The sequence below is a fragment of the Moschus berezovskii genome, chromosome Y, assembly GCF_049115385.1.
Source record: "Moschus berezovskii isolate FMDL1 chromosome Y, NW_MosBer_1.0, whole genome shotgun sequence".
NCBI classification, from domain to species: domain Eukaryota; kingdom Metazoa; phylum Chordata; class Mammalia; order Artiodactyla; family Moschidae; genus Moschus; species Moschus berezovskii.
In genome coordinates this window covers 76,815,011-76,833,598 of record NC_142489.1, presented here as the reverse complement: position 1 = coordinate 76,833,598, position 18,588 = coordinate 76,815,011, and positions in this window count along the sequence as shown.

Here is an 18,588-nt window from a genome sequence, read left to right as displayed (position 1 = left end):
CAAGCTCTATGTGGAGTAACAGAGATGTTTGGATTTGGGGTACAAAGTGATGCAGCACAAAGGCTAAAGGAAGAGTTTTGCAAATAGAAAGGTTAAAAATGCGAACAGCGACAGTGTTCTTGGGCTCCAAAATCACTGGGGACAGTGATTACAGCCATGAAAATAAAAGACTCTCTCTTCCAGGAAGAAACGCTTCGACAAACCTAGACACAATATACTTAGAAGCAGAGACATCACTTTGTCGACAAAGGTCCATATACGTAAAGCAGGTTTTTTTCCCGGTGAATGTGTATGGATGCCTCTCATGTGTGGCCCTACACAGCATGTCTTAGTTTCACTGTCTTAGACAAGGAAGTGGTTCATGTGATGGATTGTTTAGGTTTCTGTGATGGTGGTTTCAGTCTTTCTGCCCTTGAATGCCCTCTCTCAGCACCTACCATCTACTGGAGTTTATCTTACTTTGGTCGTGGAGTATCTCTTCACTGCTCCAACAGCAAAGAACAACCTCTGCTTCTTATGTTGGATGTGGGATATATCCTCTTGACAGCTGGCTGCTCCAGTGCCACACAGCCACAGGTCGCTGCTCCAGCAAATTTGGAAAACTCAGCAATGGACAAGGAATGGAAAAGGTCAGTTTTCATTCCAACCCCAAAGAGCGACAATGCCAAAGAACAAACTATTACACAATTGCATTCATCTCACGTGCTAATAAACTAATGCTCAAAATTCTCCAAGGCAGGGTTAAGCAACATGTGAACCGTGAACTTCCAGACGTTCAAGCTGGTTTTGGAAAAGGCAGAGCAATCAGAGATCAAATTGCAGACATCTGCTTGATCTCTGAGAAAACTAGAGAGTTCCAGGAATCATCTATTTCTGCGTTATTGAGTATGCCAAAGCCTTTGACACTCTGGATCACAATAAACTGTGGAAAATTCTTCAAGAGATGGGGATATCAGACCACCTGACTTGTCTCTTGAGAAATTTGTATGCAGGTCAGAAAACAACAGTTAGAACAAGGCATGGAAATAGGTCAAGGCTGTAGTGTCACCTACTTATTTAACTATATGCAGAACACATCATGAGAAATATGAGTTGTATGAAGAAGAAGTTGGAATCAAGATTGCAGGGAAAATATCAATAACTGCAAAGATGCAGATGACACCACCCTTATGAAAGAAAATGAGGAAAATCTAAAAGCTTCTTATTTCACATAGGCAAATCAATGCCTATATGCCTATTTGAAATATCAATTCTCTACAGTTTACATCTGCAAGTTTGGTGAAGATTTTTTTCCTACATTACATAAAGAATTTTCTACACTTCACAGATGAAAATCAGGAGAGTTATTTTTCCTTCTAGGAATGAGGAGTTCTCCTTCTTGAATATGAGCATCTGGGTGCAGAATTTCCTACATGAAAAATGGAAGTCTCTGCTTTTCTATCCTTCACCATCTATGTTACCAGGGAGCTTGAATGATTTTAGGAAGACATGCAAGTCTTTCTAGAAATAACACCAAGTAAAGATGTCCATTTAATTATAGGGTTCTGGAATGTAAAAACAGAGAGTCAAGAGATACCTGGTGCAATGGGCATGGTTGTCTTTGGTGTATGAAATGAGATAGGACAAAGACTAGTAGTGTTTTTGCAAATAGAAAGGGTAAAAATTAGAATAGTGACAGACAGTTTTCTTCAGCTCCAAAATCTCTGGGGACAGTGATTACAGTCATGAAATTAAAAACCCCTGCTCCTGGGAAGAAAAGCTATGATAGGCCTAGACACAATGTACTGAAAAGCAGAAACATCTCTTTGGCAACAAAGTCCATATAGTCAGAGCTATGGTTTTTACCCTTAGACATGTACGGATGTGCTAGTTTCACTATAAAGGAGACTGAGAGGCAAATAATCGAGACTTTGCAAATGGGTGCTAAAGATGGCTCTTGAGAGACCCTTGTCCAGCAACGTGTTCAACCCCACCAATCCTAAAGGAAACCAACCCTAAACATCCATTGGACAGACTAATGTTGAAATTGAAATTCCAATACTTTGGCTACCCTGGTGTGAAGAAATAATACATGAGAAAAGATTGAGGTTCTGCCTTGTCACTAAGAAAATAAAAATTATTATTGGCTCTGATATGAGTAGACGGAGGACAGGAGAAGTGTTCGACAGGGTGTGAGATCGTTGACTCGATGAACATGAGTCTCAGCAAAGTTTTGGAGACAGTAAAGGATAGGGAGGTCTGGAGTGCTGCCATCCATGGTATTGCAAAGTGTTGGACATGACTGAGTGACAGAATATCACCAGCAACTGTATTTCACATATATCAATCGGGATGAGATTTTCGAACTTGAAACATAGAAATCTCTTTATGTCCACAGAAAAATTAGATATTCCGGCAGGGAACATGGAATTTTCTCTACTTCATTAATGAAAGTCTTGGTACAGAACTTTCCTCTGAAACTTTGACAGTTTCAATATTCCATGCATCAAAATCTGTACAAGAATATCTTGACATGGGATATGGACATGAAAAATGACATGAAATATTTTACGTGTCAAATATGAAAATATAGGGATACATTTTCTTATGTGAAATAACATGTGATTATGGATGCACTTGGAGAAGGAAATGTCAACCCACTCCAATGTTCTTATCTGGAGAATAAGATAAGAACTATTCTGGGCTTCCGTCTATGGGGTCACACAGAGTCAGACACGACTGAAGTGACTTAGCAGCAGTAGCAGCAGCATGGACGCACTATCGAAATTTCTGTTTCATATATTGAAGTCACACCAGATAGTCCTACTTGAAAGATAAAATTTTGTTTCACATATGAAACTCTAGGTGCAGATTTTAGGACATTAAATATGATACTCTCTATAATTCACATATGAAAACCTGTAGACAGATTTTTCAATTTGAAGTAGGGAATTTTCTGTATATCATATGAAATTATGGACACAGAATTTTCTGCATGAAATAGGAAAATCTTGATATTGTCTTCAGATTTCACATTTGAAAATCCGTGTGCTGCTTTCCTTCATGAAATACAGTATTTCTTATTTGGAAAATGGTATTGATTTTGCTACAAGAAATATGGACTCTTCTATTTCATTTAAGAGAATATGAGTTTCATAATTGAGCAATAAACTTCTCTACATTTCACCGAAACAATCTTCCGAAAAGAAATATGCAATCTCCTATATTTCACATTTGAAAACCTGAGGACAGTTTTGCTCATATGAATTACAAAGCCTCTATTATTCACACTTGAAAACCTGCGTCCGATTTTTCGCACATAAAATATGAAATTGTCCATGATTCAGAAGAACTGACTCATGTGAAAATAAACTGATGTTGGGAAAGATTGAAGGCAGGAGAAGGGGACGACAGAGAATGAGATGGTTAGATGGCATCACGGACTCAATGGACATAAGTCTAGTTAGACTCTGGGAGTTGGTGATGGACAGGGAGGCCTGGCATGCTGTGGTTCATGGGGTCGCTAAGAGTCGGACTCGACTGAGCAACCGAATTGAACTGATGATTCAGAAACTAAGATCTGGGTTGAGCAGTCAAACATAGAATCGACTTATTTCTTGTCTGACTGTCTGGTACCTTACTTCCCTATTGAAATTTAGAATTTTCTGTATTTCATTTATGAAAGCCCATGTGAAGTTTTCCAAATATGAAATACAGAATAAAATTTGTCACATGAATATCTGGGTGTCAATATTTCTACATGGAAATGTGTACATCTCTATAGTAACATGTGACTTTCTAGATTTTGGATTTCCCACATGAACTATGGAAATCTGTATATTTCACATATCAAAACCTAGATGTAATTTTGTCTGCATGAAATACAGAATCATCCCTATTTCTTATATGGAAAACCTGGGTGAAAATTTTCACACATGGAATATGGAACCTTAGCAAATAATTCAAGAAAATATGGGTGCAGATAATCTCATGTGCATTTTGGATTCCTGTAAATTTCACATATAAAACGAAGGCACCTTCTTTCTGACATAAAATATAGTATTTTTTTATATTTTTTACTCACCATCTAGGTGAAATATTTCCAGCTGATATATGGAATTCTCTGTATATCATTATTTAGACCTGCTAGCAGATTGACCTGCATGTAATACGGAATTCTCTATCTCACATTTAAAAATCTAGTGAGGACGTTTTGACATGAAATAAGGATTTTTGTTCATTTCACATGAAAATCCAGGGTGCAGATTTTCTGACAAGACATATGATCTGTATATAGTTCAGATGTTGGCAATTTGATCTCTGGTTCCTCTGCCTTTACTAAAACCAGGTTGAAAAGACAGAGGAACCAGAGGTCAAATTGTCAACATCTACTCCGTCATCAAAAAAGCAAAAGAATTCCAGAAATACATCTATGTTTGTTTTATTGGCTATGCCAAAGCCTTTGACTGTGTGGATCACAACAAAGTGTGGAAAATTTTGAGAGAGATGGAAATACCAGACCACCAGACCTGCCTCTTGAGAAACCTATATTCAGGTCAGGAAGCAGCAGTTAGAACTTCACATGGAAAAACAGACTGGTTCCAAATAGAAAAAGGTGGATGTCAAGTCTGTATATTGTCACCTGGCTTATATAACTTATATGTGGAGCATATCATGAGAAATACTGGGCTGGAGGAAACAGAAGCTGGAATCAAAATTACAGAAATTGTAAGAAATTTAAATAACCTCATATATGCAGACGACACCACCCTTATGGCAGAAAGTGAAGAGGAACTAAGAAACCTCTTGATGAAGGTGAAAGAGTTGAAATAGTTGGCTTAAAGCTCAAAATTCAGAGAATGAAGATCATGGCTTCTGGCCCCATCACTTCACGGAAATAGATGGGGAAACAGGGGAAACAGTGTCAGACTTTACTTTTCTGTGCTCCAAAATCACTGCAGATCATGATTGCAGGCATGAAATTAAAAGACGCTTACTCCTTGGAAGGAAAGTTATAACCAACTTAAGTAGCATATTAAAAAGCAGAGTCATTACTTTGCCAACAAAGTCCGTCCAGTCAAGGCTATGTTTTTCCAATAGTCATGAATGGATGTGACAATTGCACTCTGAAGAAAGCGGAGTGCTGAAGAATCGATGAATTTGAACTGTGTTGTTTGAGAAGACTCTTGAGAGTCCATCCAGTCCATCCTAAAGGATATCAGTCCTGGGTATTCATTGGAAGGACTAATGTTGACGCTGAAACGCCATTACTTTTGCCACTTCATGCAAAGAGTTGACCCATTGGAACAGACCCTGATGCTGAAAGGGATAGAGGAGGAGGAGAAAGGGATGACAGGATCAGATGGCTGAACGGCATCACCAACGTAATGGACATGAGTTTGGGTTAACTCCAGGAGTTGTTGACGGACAGGGAGCCTTGGCCGGTTGCATTTCATGGGGTCGCAAAGAGTCAGACACCACTGAGTGAATGAACTGAACTGGTAGCTCAGATATGTACACTTGAGTGCAGCTTTTATGCATGATATGGGATTTTCTATGTTTCAAATAGAGAAATCTTAGCTCAGATATTCTTATACAAAATATAAAATCTCTATATTTCATTTATGACATCTGGATACTGATCTTTCTCCACCATTTGCTACATGTCACCTATGCAAAGCTGGTGTAGATTTTCATACATGAAAAAAGGATTTCTCTATATTACGCTTATCAAAATATGAGCACGTTTACTTTCTGAAATTTGAGGTTATTTATCGCTCACATTTGAAAATATGGGTGCTGTTATTTTAACTAAAAATGTAATGAGATGGATTCTCTAAATATCTCATTTGAAATTCCAGGTACAAATTTTCTTGCATGAAATATGGAATTACGTACATAGTGGAATGAAACACTGGATTGCTTACGTTACATTTTGAATATCTGTGTGCCTATTTTCATACATGATATATGTAATTATTTGTGTTGCTGTTGGAAATAGGGGCATTCATATTTCTACATTCAATATTGAATTCTCTATACTTCACATAATTAAATATTAGAAAATGTTTTCTAGGCATATATTTTCAAATGCTAAATATGGAACTTGATATGTTTCACATGTGGAAATCAAAGTTCAGATTTTCCTAAAGGATCCGTGGAAATATGTCTATATTACAGATGAAAATCAGAATACACACACACACACACACACACACATATATTTCTTGACTGAACTGAACTGATATGAAATTCTGAATGTTTCATTATCAAAAATATGTATTAATTTTTTCCAACATAAGTATGTAATTTTCTGTAATTCACATAAAGAAATCTGGGAACAGGTTTTCCTAATGAAATATAAAATGTCTCCATATCTCATATAGAAATCTGTGAATTGCTTTTCCAATGAAATATGAAAATTTCCATTTATCATATATGGAAATCATGGCTTTAAAATCTGGTCACACATTATCACATGAAATATAGCACACTCTCAATATCACAATCAAAAATCTCTGCCGAAATTTTCATACATGAAGGGCTGAAATTTCTGTGCCTCATATATGAAAACATTCCCCACACAAAATCTTTGATTTGGTATATTTCAGACACCAAAATATGTGCAGCAATAACACTAAATAAAATATGGAATTCTGTTTATTTCAGATCTGATAAAATCATTGTGACTATTTTAGTCAATTAAATATCAAACTCTGTATATATTCCTTACGAAAATCTCCTTGTTGATTTTAACCCACGATACATTGAATTTTGGGTTATTTCACTTTATAAGAAGCATGAAAATCTGCGTGGTAACTTTCTTAAATGAAATACAGAATTCACTATATTTCACATATGATAACGTTGGCATTGGTTTCCTTAAGATACAGAAAATAGTTATGGAATTGGGATCATCTCTAGTTTACAAAAGAAAATCTGTATAATAGACTCCAGTTTCATCCAGCTCATTAGAACTGATCAAAATGTATTCTTTGTAATTGCTGAGAAATATTCCATTGTGTAAATGTACCACAGCTTTCTTATCCATTCATCTGCAGATGGACATTTGGTTGCTTCCATATCCTGGCTATTATAAACAGTGCTGTGATCAAATTTGGAGTACATGTGTCTCTTTCAATTCTGGTGTCTTGGGTGTGTATGCCCAGCAGTGGGATTCCTGTGTCATATGTCCCTTCTATTTCCAGTTTTAAAGGAATCTCCACACTGTTCTCCTCAGTAGTTGTACTAGCTTACATTCCCACCAACAGTGTAAGAAGGTTCCCTTTCCTCCACACCATCTCCAGCATTGATTGCTTGCAGACGCTTGGATAGCAGCCATTCTGACTGGTGTGAAATGGTACCTCATTGTGGTTTTGACTTGCATTTCTCTGATTATGAGTGATGTTGAACATCTTTTCATGTGTTTGTTAGTCATCTGTATGTCTTAGTTGGAGACATGTCTGTTCAGTTCTTTGGCCCATTTTTTCCTTTGGTTTTTCTGGAATTGAGCTTCAGGTGTTGCTTGTACATTTTTGAGATTAATCCTTTTCAGTTGCTTCATTTGCTATTATTTTCTCCCATTCTGAAGGCTGTCTTTTCACCTTGCTTTTAGTTTCCTTTGCTGTGCTGAAGCAATTAATTTTCATTAGGTCCCATTTATTTTTTCTTTTATTTTCAATATTTTGGGAGGTGGGTCATGGAGGACCCTTCTGTGATTTATGTCGGAGAGTGTTTTGCCTATCTTCTCCTCTAGGAGTTTTATAGTTTCTGGTATTACATTGAGATCTTTAATCCATTTGGAGTTTATTTTCATCTATGGTGATAGGGAGTGTTCTAGATTCATTCTTTTACCAGTTTTCCCAGCACCACATTTTAAGGAGATTGCCTTTTCTCCATTGAATATTCATGCCTCCCTTGTCAAAGATAAGGTATCCATAGGTACATGGATTTATCTCTGGGCTTTCTATTTGGTCCATTGTTCTATATTTCTGTCGTTAGGGCAGTACCATACTTTCTTGATGACTGTGGCTTTGTAGTAGAGCCTGAAGTCCGGCAAGTTGATTTCCCCAGTTCCATTCTTCTATCTCAAGACTGTTTTGGCTATTCGAGGTTTTTTTTTTTTTTTTTTTTTTTTTTCCCATACTAATTGTGAAATTATTTGTTCTAGCTCTGTGAAAAACACCGTTGATAGATTGATAGGGATTACATTGAACTTATAAATTACTTTGGCTAATATATTCATTTTCACAATATTTATTCTTCCAATCGATGAACACGGTATATTACTCCATCTATTAGCGTCCTCTCTCATTTCTTTCACCAGTGTTTTACAGTTTTCTATATATACATCTTTGTTTCTAAAGGTAGATATAGTCCTAAGTATTTTATTCTTTCCATTGCAAAGGTGAATAGAATTGTTTCCTTAATTTCTGTTTCTATTTTCTCATTATTAGTGTATAGGAATGCAAGGAATTTCTGTGTGTTGATTTTATATCCTGCAACATTACTATATTCATTGATTAGCTCTAGTAATTTTCTGGTAGAGTCTTTATGGTTTTCTGTGTAGAGGATCATGTCATCTGCAAACATGAGAGTTTTACTTCTTCTTTTCCAGTTTGGATTCTTTTATGTCTTTTTCTGCTTTGATTGCTGTGGCCAAAACTTTCAGAACTATGTTGAATAGCAGTGGTGAGAGTGGGCACCCTTGTCTGATTCCTGACTTTAGGGGAAACGCTTTCATTTTTTCACCATGAAGATAATATTTGCTGTGGGTTTGTCATATATAGTTTTTATTATGTTGAGGAATCTTCCTTCTATTCCCGCCTTCCGGAGGGATTTGATCATAAATGGATGTTGAATTTTGTCAAAGGCTTTATCTGCATCTGTTGAGATAATCATATGGTTTTTATTTTTCATTTTGTTACTGTGGTGTATTACATTGATTGATTTGCGGATATTGAAGAATCCTTTCATCCCTGGGATGAAGCCCACTTGGTCATGATGTATGATCTTTTTAATGTGTTGTTGGATTCTGATTGCTAGAATTTTGTTAAGCATTTTTGCATCTATGTTCATCAGTGATATCGGTCTGTAGTTTTCTTTTTTGTGGCATCTTTGTCAGGTTTTGGGATTAGGGTGATGGTGGCCTCATAGAATGAATTTGGAAGTTTACCTTTCTCTGCAATTTTCTGGAAGAGTTTGAGTAGGATAGGTGTTAGTTCTTCTCTAAATTTTTGGTAGAATTCAGCTGTGAAGCCGTCTGGATCTGGGCTTTTTTTTTTTTTTTTTGCTGGAAGTTTTCTGATTACAGTTTCAATTTCCATGCTTGTGATGTGTTTGTTAAGATTTTCTATGTCGTCCTGGTTCACTTTTGAAAGTTGCACTTTTTCTCCGTTTCTTCCAAGGTGTCCATTTCACTGGCATATAATTGCTGATAGTAGTCTTATCATCCTTTGTATTTCTGTGTTTTCTGTTGTGATCTCTCCCTTTTCATTTCTAATTTTATTTATTTGGTTTTTCTCCATTTGTTTCTTGATGAGTCTGGCTAGTTTTTTGTCAATTTTACTTATTCTCTCGAAGAACGAGCTTTTGGCTTTGCTGATTTTTGCTTTGGTCTCTTTTGTTTCTTTTGCATTTATTACTGCCCTAATTCTTAAGATTCCTTTTCTTCTAACCTTGGAGCTCTTCATTTCTTCCTTTTCTAGCTTCTTTAGCTGTAGAATTGAGTTATTTAGTTGACTTTTTTCTTGTTTCTTGAGGTATGTCTTTATTGCTATGTACCTTCCCCTTAGCACTGATTTTACAGGGTCCCGCAGGTTTTGGGTTGTTGTGTTTTCATTTTCGTTCATTTCTATGCATGATTTGATTTCTTTTTTTATTTCTTCTATGATTTATTGGTATCCAGCAGCGTATTGTTCAGCCTCCATATGTTGGCATTTTTAATAGTTTTTCTCCTGTAATTGAGATCTAATCTTACTGTATTGTGGTCAGCAACGATGCTTGGAATGATTTCAATATTTTTTTTTAAATTTACCGAGGCTAGATATATGGCCTAATATATGAAGAGTACATCATGGGGCAATGCTAGGCTGGAAGGAGCACAAGCTGGAATCAAGATTGCAGGGAGAAATATCAATAACCTCAGATATGCAGATGACACCACCCTTATGCAGAAAGTGAAGAGGAACTCAAAAGCCTCTTGATGAAAGTGAAAGAGGAGAGTGAAAATGTTGGCTTGAAGCTCAACATTCAGAAAGCAAAGATCTTAGCATCTGGTTCTATCACTTCATGGGAAATAGATGGAAAAACAGGAGAAACCATGTCAGACTTTATTTTTGGGGGCTCCAAAATCACTGCAGATGCTGATTGCAGCCATGAAATTAAAAGACTCTTACTCCTTGAAAGGAAAGTTATGACCAACCTAGATAGTGTATTAAAAAGCAGAGACATTACTTTGCCAACAAAGGTGCGTCTAGTCGAAGCTATTGTTTTTCCCGTGGTCATGTATGGATGTGAGAGTTGGACTGTGAAGAAAGCTGATCGCTGAAGAATTGATGCTTTTGAACTATCGTGCTGGAGAAGACTCTTGAGAGTCTCTTGTACTGCAAGGAGATCCAACCAGTCCATTCGAACGGAAATCAATCCTGGGTGTTCATTGGAAGGACTGATGCTAAAGCTGAAACTCCAATACTTTGGCCACCTCATGCGACGAGTTGACTCATTGGAAGACTCTGATGATGGTAAAGGCTGCGGGCAGGAGGAGAAGGGGACGACAGAGAATGAGATGGCTGGATGGCATCACCGATTTTGTGGACATGAGTTTGAGTGAACTCCGGGAGTTGGTGATAGACAGGAAAGCCAGGCGTTCTATGATTCATATAGAGTCGGACATGACTGAGCGACTGAACTGAACTGAACTGATACAGAGTGAAGTCAGCCAGAAAGGAAAACACCAGTACAGTATACTAATGCATATATATGGAATTTAACAAAATGATAACGGTAACCCTGTATACGAGACAGCAAAACAGAGGCAGATGTATAGAACTGTCTTTTGGACTCTGTGGGAGAGGGCGAGGGTTGGATGGCTTAGGAGAATGGTATTAAAACATGTACATTACCATATGTGAAACAAATCACCAGTCCAAGTTTGATGCATGATACAGGGTGCTCGGGGCTGGTGTACTGGAATGACCCAGAGGGATGGGATGGGGAGGGGGGTGGGAGCAGTTTTCAAGATGGGGACCATATGTACACCCAGGGAAGATTCATGTTAATGTATGGCAAAACCAATACAATAATGTAAAGCAATTAGCCCCCCGTTAAAATAAATTAATAAATAAAAAGAAAATCCTGCCACCACTCTTTCAAGAAAGATGGATTCTTTGTATTTCTCAAATATATATCAAGAGAACCATTTTCCATCCTGAAATATTGTATTTTCTGTATTTCATGTATCAAAATCTTGGTCCTAATCCTCCTTCATGGAAGTAGGGCTTCTCTACATTTCACATTTGGAGATCATCATGGAGATTTTCCTGTAAGAAATATGGAATCCTCTTATATTTCAAAAGAATCACTGATTCTTCAGGTTCTGAGACCTGCCTCCCCAAATGCACTTTTGCAGTTACTTATGAAAATAGCTTCCATGGAGGGCAAGCATTGTGTTGATCAGTGATTGGCAGCTGGTTCACTGCTGGCAGAGTTCTCCGAATTCCAAGGGCCATGTCCCCGAGGAAATGCCTTTAGACTGCATGATTGGTTGCTGAGGTATTCTGAAAGTCAGCGTGCAGAAAACAAGCCTCCCGCCCCCCACCAACGAACTACACATAGGTGACTAGACAAGGATCTGCATGTGTGTCTCACCGTCCCCTCTCCTAGACTGTAGGCAATTAACCAGTTTCTGGAGGGTGACTGAAACCTGTGCGCCACTGTGCCAGTCAGCGGATTTGTGTTGGGGTCCACTTGGTTTGTGAACCTGGGCCATTGCCAGGGCCACAAAGAAAGGGAGACCAGAGGAAGGCTGGAGTGCCCCTGGCTCCCTGCATCTCCTTAGTTGTGAGACTGGTTTTGAGGCCTCAGGGGCCCTGTGACCTACCGGCACAGTGGGACCATCGGGGAAGTTACAGACAGCAGGTGGGCGGGGGGGAGTTACCAGGCGAGGAGGGCACCCTCTTCAGGATGGAGGCGGTGAAGGAAGGCAAGGCTCTATAGGAAGGAGAGGTGGCAGGATTCCTGCAAGACTTCCAGCTGCTGGTGGAAGACATCATGGAAGAGGTGGGGGTGGTGGAGGTTGAGGAGGAGCAGAAGCTGGTGTCCTCACAAGAGTGGGAGGAGAAACCTGAGCCACAGGATCAGGGACATCCAAGGCCTGGATCCTCGAGTGATTGGCCCCCACTACCCTCACTTTAGGCTCTGGAAGCTTAACTGTGCTGCAGGTAGAGCTGAGCTCTGGCAATGAGCAATAACGCGGGGGGTACTTTTGCCTCAGGTGGACGATCCATCAGAGGAGAAACATCATCACTTGTCTCGGAGAAGCGCCATCATCCAGGGCATTCCTGGCTTCTGGGGTGAAGTCTTATCCTTGCTACCAAATAGGATCAGTTGTTCAGAAGTAGAGAAAGAGCAGGAGCAGAATGACAGGTGTGCGTGAGGGCACAGGCTAACCCATGGGCCCAAGGGAATTGAGGGCTGGGAGAAGAGGCGAGCTCCAAAGGAACAGTGCCAGCATCCCCTGGGCATGGCTCCACTTGTGTTGTCTGAGCCATAACTCTGCGTGATTCATTTTGGCCTGCATCTGAACGGAAGCGGTATGCTGGGGGTGGAACTCTACCTTACCAGAGACAGTAGGCCAGAACAGCATTCTCAAAGACATATTATAGTAATGGTGGATTATCTGGGAAAGCGTCAGAGATATTTGGAGTCCCATAACCCATCCCAGTCAGTCAGGTCCCTGTCATTGTTCTACTAGTGCAGTGTAAATGCAGGACGTTGTGCACTCACCGAAGGTAGAATTGGAAGGGGTGATTGCTTTCGTCCCTAGTTAGAGTGAGAGTGCTCCAGACACATCCATAATGTCCTTTCGGGAGCAGGTCAGACACCCAGGGGTGTCCTTCTAAACACACACACACACACACACACACATCACAAACACACACACACACACACACAGTGACATACAGTACACACTTGCCTGCAAGAACACATGCCACGGGAACTGCAGATTCTGACAGTTTAAGAATTGACATGCCACTACCCTGAACACAGAGATGAGGCAGAGAGCAGAATCCGTAAGAAACCAAAGCTCCATTGGTGTATGCAGAGAGGGGACCTAGATGACAATGGGGAACCGTGATCCATGAGAATGTTTGATAGTATGTTATGGTCTAGGGATGTCAGTGGGATGGGCAATCAAGCAGGAATGCCCATATCCCCTGAAGATGCCTGCTTCAGTGTACTTGTTCTTGTACTTTCACTGGCTCCTTGGCCTAAGGCTGATTATGAACCACCCCCAAATGTGTCTCATGATCAGTGACTAAGATAGAGACTTGATTAGGTACTTGATTGATTTGATGTGAGTGAGGAGGCTGAGGACAAGTGGATGGGGGAAATGGGCAGGGAAGTTGGGAGGGGGGTGTATGATATTATCCATGCATGTGCATTGTGAGTGTTTGGAGAATAGAAGTGGAGGTTGTTTTTGCCTACCTAGCATGCAAGCTGAGGAATCTAGAAGCTTACATCTTTTCCCTCCTCCTGGTCCTGGCAGGTGCAATAAGTAGGCCATGCCTGGTCCAACTGTAAGCTGATATTTTCCTTTCATGACAACCCCTACTTCTGGAACACAGTCATCACGAAGGAGCAGTACCATGACACCACAGGTGTGATCTGGCTCCCTGTCACTGTAGGTGGGTGCTGTAGGGAGTGCATGCTCCTTCTTCGTGATCCTTCACTATCCCCCTGGTCTTCATCCAGGGTATATGGAATATCGTTCCACTCGAGTCCACTGGTTCTGGGAATAGAGATGGGGAACTCCCAGCCTCAGTCTGGACACCAGCAGCCTTAACGTCCTCAAACAGGTTGTCAAACCTGGTTGCCCTGGATCGAGAAGGATTGCAGAGGTGGTGCCATTTGACCATACCCCAGAATTTGAGATGGATATTGATGTTCTTGTCTACACGTGGGAGGTTTTGGATGCTCATCATGCATGTTCTGACCTTACTCATGTTGCGAGCAGATCATCTCCAAAGACCTGAGCTGCCCGATCCTCTGCTGCTCTACACCTGGAAGGAAGGTCCTTCAATAAGAGGTACATCCAGGAACACAGGTTTTGAGGGGAATGGGAGCTGGGTCCTGAAGTCACATCCATGTAGAATATAGGACACTCTCCTTTCCCAAAGGGGTAAGCCACGCTCATGTAGGATGGCTGTAGAGTCTGGATTCAGGTCTTAAAGGTAGATGGTGAAAGGTTGAGTTGGGAAGCTTGAGGACTTCATGTGTCCAAGTCTCACTCAAAGCCTCTGTAGTTATAGCATGAAGTCCTAGGTTCTTCTGATGCAGGCAGAGTGAATTAATCACCTTTGTCAGAATTGGGATTTTCCGGGTTTTTCTAACCTACGGCCTTGTGCTGCTCATTGTGTTTGAGATTACCTTGGCCCTTCTCTCCCACCCCTCCTCCTGGGAAAGCCTGCCAGTCAGAAGTGGTCCCTCACTGGTGTACTATTAATTTATTTGTTGTGAATTATTTTATTTATTTTAGTTGGTGGCTAATTACTTTACAATATTGTAGTGGTTTTTGCCTTTCACTCATATGAATCAGCCATGGGTGTACATATGTCCCCATCTTGAAACCCCATCCAACCTCCGTCCCCAACTTATCTGTCAGGTTTGTCCTAGTGCACCAGCCCTGAGCGCCCTGTTTCATGCATCAAACCTGGATTGGCAATCTGTTTCACATATGGTGATATACAGGGTTTGATGCTATTCTCTCAGTCATCCCACCCTCACCTTTTCCACAGGGTCCAAAAGTCTATTTTTCTACATCTGTGTCTCTTTTACTGCCTCACGTATAGGGTCATTGTTACCATCTTCCTTAATTCCATATATATATGTTTTTATACTGTATTGATGCTTTTCTCTCTGACTTACTGCACTGCGTGTAATAGGCCACAGTTTCATTCCCCTCATCGGACATGATTTAAATGAGTTCTTTTTAACACTTGAATAATATTCCATTTTGTCTATATATCACTGCTTTCTTATCAATTCATCCGCTGATGGTCACCTAGGTTGCTTCCATGCCCTGGCTATTGTAAACAGTGCTGCGATGAGCATTGGGGTAAATGTGTCTCTTTGAATTCTGGTTTCCTTGCTGTGTATGAACAGCAGTGAAATTGCTGGGTTTTATGGTAGTTCTATTTCAAGTTTCTTTAAGGAATTTCCACACCATTCTCCATAGTGGCTGTGCTAGTTTGCATTCCCCTCAACACTGTAAGAAGGTTCCATTTTCTCTCCACCATCTCTGGCATTTATTGTTTGTAGACATTTTGAGAGGATCCATTCTGTCTGGCATCAGATGGTACCTCATTGTGGTTTTGATTCACATTTTCCTGATAGTAAGAGATGTTGAGCATCTTGTGTTTGTTAGCAATTTGTATGTCTTCTTTGGAAAACTGACTGTTTAGTTCTTTGGCCCATTTTTTGATTGGGTTGTTTATTTTTCTAAACTTGAGCTGCATGAACTGCTTATATGTTTTTCAGATTAATTATTTGTCAGTTGCTTTGTTTGCTATTATTTTCTCCCACTCTGAGGGCTGTCTTTACAAGTTGCTTATAGTCCCCTTCATTGTGTGAAAGCTTTTAGTATTAATTGTGTCCCATTTGTTTATCTTTGCTTTGATATCCATTACTCTGTGGGGTGAATCATAGATTCATCTTCTGTGATTTATGTCAAAGAGTTATTTTCCTATGTTTTCCTCTAGGAGTTTTGTCGTTTCTGGTCTTACATTGAGTTTTTAATCCATTTTGAGTTCATATTTCTGCATGGTGTTAGAAAGTGTTCGAGTTCATTCTTCTGCAAGTGGTTGAGTAGATTTCCCAGCACCACATGTTAAAGAGATTTTGCTATCCTTGTCAAAAATAAGGTGTCCATAGTTGTGTGGATTTATCTCCGGACATTCTCTTTGGTTCCACTGGTCAATATTTCTGTCTTTGTGCCAGTACCATACTGTCTTGATGACTGTAGCTTTGAGGTATAGTCTGAAGTCAGGCAGGTTGAATCCCCCAGTTCCACTCCTCTTTCTCAAGATTTCTGCGGCTATTTGTATGGAATTTGCTTGGAAATGCAGAAAGTGTCCTTTGGCTACTTGAGGTTATTTGTATTTCCATACAAATTGTGAAATTATTTGTTCTACGTCACTGAAAAATACTGTTTGTAGCTTGATAGAGACTGCATTCAAGCCATAGATTGCATTAGGTAATATACTTATTTTCACTAAGTTGATTCTTCTGGTCCATGAACATGGTATATTTCTCCATCTATTTGTGTCATCTTTGATTTCTTTCAAGGAAATCCAACCAGTCCATCGTAAAGGAGATCAGTCCTGGGTGTTCACTGGAAGGATTGATGCTAAAGCTGAAACTACAATTCTTTGGCCACCTCATGCAAAGAGTTGATTTATTGGAGAAACCCTGATTCTGGGAGGGATTGGTGGCAGGAGAAGGGGACGACAGAGGATGAGATGGCTGGTTGGCATCACAGACTCAATGGACATGAGTTTGGGTAAATTCCAGGAGTTGGTGATGGACAGGGAGGGCTGGCGTGCTGTGGTTCATGGGATTTCAAAGAGTCTAACATGACTTAGTGACCGAACTGATGGGATTTGTTATGCAGCAACGACGAGTCTTTAGCAAAAAGAGACACAGATGTAAAGCAGCTTTTGGATTATGAGGGAGTAGGCGAGGGTGGCACAATATGAGGGAACTGCATTGAAACATGTTTATTACCATATGTCAAATAGATGATCAGTGCAAACTCAATACATGAAGCAGGACATTCAATACTACTTTTCTTAAATTGTGCAGAGGAATGGGTGAGGATTGAGGTGGAAATGGATTCAGGCACCCAAGACTGATTCATATCAATGTAAGAAAGAAAAACCCAACAAAATTGTAAAGTAAGTAGCCACCGATTAAAACAAATTAATTAAATCAAAGAAAATAATATATATTTCATATTTTATACATGAAATGTAGGCAAGTAGTGTAGACTGTGTAAAACTGATTTCTGGCACCTTGGTTCATCGAGAGGAAAGAAAAACTCAGTCCATTTAGGCATAAGCAAGCTTTAGATGTTAACTACGCACATATTTTAGGAGATCATTTGTCTTACACAGTCCCAGTGTGTACCACACTATTGGGGGAGTGTCCTGGCTGATGGCCTGATGCTAGGCAACACAGTAGCCAGGATGTTCCCCTGTATGCTTCTCACATGTGTGGAACTTTTCTCCAGTGCAGTAGGCTCACCAAGTGGGCTTCCTTCTCCCAGATTCTGCAATTTTTTCAAAGAACTTTTGCCTCTTCCAAATCGTAGGTCCTACTACCATGACCTCCATTTCAACAGGCCAGTACATGTCTCAAAGACTGATGGGTCCACACGCAGTGGTTAAAAGCCCCACCATACTTGACTTACTCTGGGTGACTCTTCAAACTATCCAACCCCATTTCCAAGTACAAACATATCCCACAACAGAGCAGAGATGTTGAGCATTTTTATATGTCTCTTAGGTACTTCCAGATTTGTGGAGCCATCTTTCAGTTAACAGTGACCATCATTTCCTCATTCTTCTCCAGGACTGTGGTACCACAGAGATACACTAACCATTCTCCCCAAGTCTGTGGACATCTCCTTTACTAGTTGCTTCACATCTCACATCTTTGGTCTTCCTCTATTTGTCTTCAGTGGGCTGGACATACTCACACAGATAAGCAGGCACAAATACAGTTGACTCAAACACACGCAACACATCTACACACATATGCAAATCACAGAGACACAAACACAAACAGGGAACACTCACGTTTCAGGAGCTGAAGATGCTGTGTCCTGCAATGTGGGAGATAACATCAGCAGGCACAATGGCTTGCCCTTTTGAGATACCTGTCCATTTCCTCCAACATCTGTTCAGTAGTATCTCCAACCAGCCTGAAGCCACTTCAACATTGCCTGTGTGGCGGTGGAGAAAGGCTAATCAGTGAATATGCAACTTCGCAGAATATGCCAAATTCAACACAAAAGTGTAGTGGTACAACAGAGCGAAACCCCTTCCAACTGACAGGCCTTCCCAGGATGAGGGTTGGGAGTGAAGAGTCCAGGTGATTTCAAATTGATTGAGCAGCAGGATGTCTGGTGGTAGCAGGACTCAGGGAAGGATGATTCCAACAAAGGTGCTTAATTCACCTTCCCTCCATCAGAGTCACCAAGGACTCTCAGGGTGTAACCACAGCTGCTTTGAGCGAGGCTTTTACACATTAAGTCTCTAAGCCTCAATTCTCAGCCTGTCAGCTGCTAGCTGCATGACCCGAATCCAGGCTCTGCAGTCGGCCTGCATG